Raw genomic sequence first — 4391 nt, 5'->3', positions numbered from 1 at the left:
GCTGTAACAGTTAGTTATATTTTAACCATAAAAAAATATATCATGTGTTGATCAGTGTTAATATTGTGGCTTCAAATAAATCAACACATGGACAACAAGAAATTCTAAAAAATGCCTTCAGTTCACTGTTAAACTGCAGCTAGTCAGAGGATGTCAACTTAGGAGGTGGACTTTTATGCGTCCTGGGGACGGATTTCCGTCCACACACGTACAAGAATGTGGCCACGGGTGTCCCAGAGACAGATTAGATTTGAAAACACATTCAGGACATATTTAGGAGCCTTTAAACCTGTGAACGTATTGAGCTGAACAGGATTAATACTCTCACACATAGAGCGGAATCATGAGGCTGAGACATCAGATGCAACTATGGTTGTGATTTGTCATTATTTCTACCAAATTTTAAACAAGTGAAAAAGTGTTACCACTTAACCGCTACACAATTGTTGTGATGAGTCCTCAACACATTTATGGCAAACACCCTCTCAAACATCTATCTATCTATCTATCTATCTATCTATCTATCTATCTATCTATCTATCTATCTATCTATCTATCTATCTATCTATCTATCTATCTATCTATCTATCTATCTATCTATCTATCTATCTATCTATCTATCTATCTACCAACCTACCTACCTACCTACCTACCTACCTACCTACCTACCTACCTACCTACCTACCTACCTACCTACCTACCTACCTACATACCTACCTACCTACCTACCTACCTACCTACCTGTCCACCTATCTAACTACCAACCAGACAACCAGACAACCAACCTACCTACCTACCTGCCTACCAGACAAACTACCTTCCTACCTACCTACCTACCTACCTACCTACCTACCTACCTACCTACCTACCTACCTACCTACCTACCAGCCAACCGACCAACCTACCTACCAGACAACCTACCAAACAACCTACCAATCAACCTACCTACCTACCTAGGGATTGAACCCCTGCCCTTCTGCTCAGAAGATAACCTCACTTCACTGATCCACAGCTGCTCCTACATTATTTTGTGAATATATTTTGCAGGTTGTTTCGTTTGTACAAGCCCAACTCTTGAATGGCTGTAGTGGTATATAAAATGGAAATACAAGTGCAATAATTATGTACAAATTGTGTTTCTGCACTGTACATTCAAGCAGTTCTTGTTCTGATTTCAATGTTGAGTAGAGTTTTATGAACTGTTTATGCTTCTACAGAAAAAAAAGAAATAACACCACCCTCAGTTCTCATGCTCTGCTCAATTAGCAGCTTCGCACTTATCATGGCACATTAACATGTGTCACTAATGACTCACCTACCAAGTCTCTCAGAAGACACATTTTGTTTGCTGGCAAGTTGAGTGGAATTTTTTCTGACGTACATGCCAATGTTTTCCACAGCTCTCATTCCACTTAAAATCATTACATTCATTACATGGTTACATGAAAAAGGTAAGGTATTATACTGGATGTAAGGCATAATTCTGTGCCGTCTTTATCTGAAATTACACAGGCGAGATATTTCGCAATTGCGGTCATTAAACTGAAGTCAGCACCTTGTCATGTAATGACATCTTTCAGCTGTTAGATGCAGCGTAGTCTGTGGGAACCCAGTTTGGTCACAGAGGAGGTTTGTCCTCAATGCTGCTCTGTTTATGGGTTTTTTGAAATTGTTTTTATTTTTAGTTTTAGTTTTTTCGGTGTAAAACTAAACAACTTAACAACTAAACAACTAAACTAAAGCTTTAAATGAGACAGATAACATAATACATAATTTAACATCATTTAAACAGTAACTTAAGTCCCTCAGTTAATTAAAAGATTAAAAAAGTATATGAGATGTGCATACAAGTACTCGATAGTGCTCATACAAGACCAAACTGTGTCTGAAAAGCCTAAAACTGCATTTGTGGAGGCTGGTGCACATTACTGTCAATGATCTATGACTAGAACACCTACAGAACCTGTAACCATGTATTATGTTTAATCATTATTGAGTTGAAACAAGATGCAAATTAATTAGCTGAAGAAACTTATTCCTCCAAACACGACCCTTGTTTAAAATACTCAAAATGGCCACACTGTTTGATATCTAGTGGTCATGTGATCAGAATGGGAGTCAAGTAAACAAATCAATACATGTACTGCACTAACCATCAATAAACAATATAATATTTACATAATGCAATACAGATATTAACTTTTTATTTATCTTAAACATGAAAGAGCCTGAATTGTAGCTTATTTTCAACGCTGCTTTATTTTGAAACTGAATGAGAAAAAAGTGATTATTTCATACTACATTTTTATCGCTATATTGTATGTATGTATATGTGTGTATATATACACACACATATATACTGTACTATGCAAACGTTTCAGGCACCACCAGCTCTGCTGTTTTTTTCTGTCTGTCAAATTCTGTGATCATGTGAATTTGGAATGACGTAATGCTACTTTAAGCTGCTCTTATATATTAGCGACAACAACAAAAAACTCCAGACATATTTTCTGGATGTGTTCGGGTAAAATTAAATAGAAATAATTATACTTTATTGTCGTTATAACTTTGCACAGTACTGCATATGTGTATATATATCATAAAAATGAGTGATTGTCATTGTCCAAACTGAAAAGTAGTGGCTTCAATTCTCTGGTAGCATGTGAATGGATATGAAAGATGTGTGTTGAATGTGCAGTGTGAATGAGTGAATCGCTGAAAAATGTAGTGTAAAACAGCTTTGAGTGGTCATCAAAACTAGAAAAGGGCTATATAAATACAGACAATAATATAATGAACTTTATAATGCACACATAGTGGAAGAATTACATTAAATTCAAAGAGAATCCAACATATTTTGTTTATAGGTCACATATTCAGGCTTTACAAAATGTGCTGTTGTTTTTTTCCGTCTTCTTATGTGTTGTTGAGTCTAAGTTATGACTAATTTTATATCTGATTTTAGTAGTGATATAACGTAGCAATAATTGTGCAGACGTCACAAAACAGACCATTTTTAAATTGTATTATTGTTCATAAAAATGAGCCAAGCAAACTTTGAACTGTGACGTATTTCCAAATTTCACAAATTAAATCCGATTTTTAAACATTTTGAGTAGTTTTTGCTCAGGTGAAATTAATATCTTTTTTTTTCATCAGATTACAGAGGTTGTGCTGAAATAAAAGACACTCTGGTGATATACTTGTACGTCTAAGTATAAAAAAAGCAGGGTTAGAAGTGGTTAAAAGCTAATGCTGCTGAACAAACTTCTCTGTTTGGTAAGAAATTTCCACATTTTTTAATTGGAATCTCAGATTTTGGGTTCTTTTCCTTAAGGAGACGCTCACTCTCATGTTTAACAGGAATGATAAACATGTTTTATGGAGATATGGCGCCATCTTATGTCCACAGATCTAAGCTACAGCATGAATGAAGAAGCTCCATGGTGTCTTGTTTGAGTGCATTTTTTTTTTAAATCATTATTTGTAGAGTATATTTTTGCCTCGTCTTCAGGCCAGTTGAATATTATATTTGTTTTGAAATAAAAGAATAGATCATATAATAAGCATACATAAGCGTTTCCTTCCCTTAATCATCATCATTATCATAGAAAGGTATTAAATAACCATCTTTACCTTGAGTGAGTTTTTTTTTTTCGGTCATGTAATCTTAAATTATTGCATTCTTTCATCCACTTTTTCCCCGTGAAGCACTTTGTAAGCTACATTTTGATTACATTGAATAACAATAGGAGATCAGATACATCATTTTTTTTTTCTCACAATTTTAAGACAATGAAAGCTGTAAATGTGAGCAGTTATTTTTACACATCATACCTGACCAGTTACTATCAAGTATTTTCATTTAGTTCCTCAGTTCTTCTCCTTCTTGTAGGATATGGCAGCGTGGATGCAACTACAAGTATTACTGCCCTCTGCAGGACAAAACTTAACTTACACAATCACTTTTTGTTGTTATTATTACGTACAGGACTAAACCTTACAGATATGATTTTCTACATTTCAGGTTTGCTTGACTGTTTCACGACATCCACACACGGTGTTCAACCCACAAGTGTGTGACCTTTGGGCTCCTCTTCACTTACCTATACTCACCTGTTCCACAATGACTGCTTTCTCCTTCCCATCCTGCAAAAAAATACCTCATCTTCACTTCATCATATCTTGAACATCATATTGTCATCACGTCAGAAACCCTGACATGTCAAGGGCTGTGGTACTTCTATGCACTCTGAAGTTCCTCTGAATCGTCCAAATCTGGATTCTATCACTTAACGAATAATCTTTTCACATGGTGACTTTGTTTTTTTTTTATTATTATTTTAAGAAAAGCAGAAATGACAACCAAACCATTTCTTTTAGCACTCCAA

The sequence above is a fragment of the Microchirus variegatus genome, assembly GCF_963457635.1.
Source record: "Microchirus variegatus genome assembly, chromosome: 3".
In the NCBI taxonomy this organism is placed as follows: Eukaryota; Metazoa; Chordata; class Actinopteri; order Pleuronectiformes; family Soleidae; genus Microchirus; species Microchirus variegatus.
Note: the sequence above shows the minus strand (reverse complement) of the source record.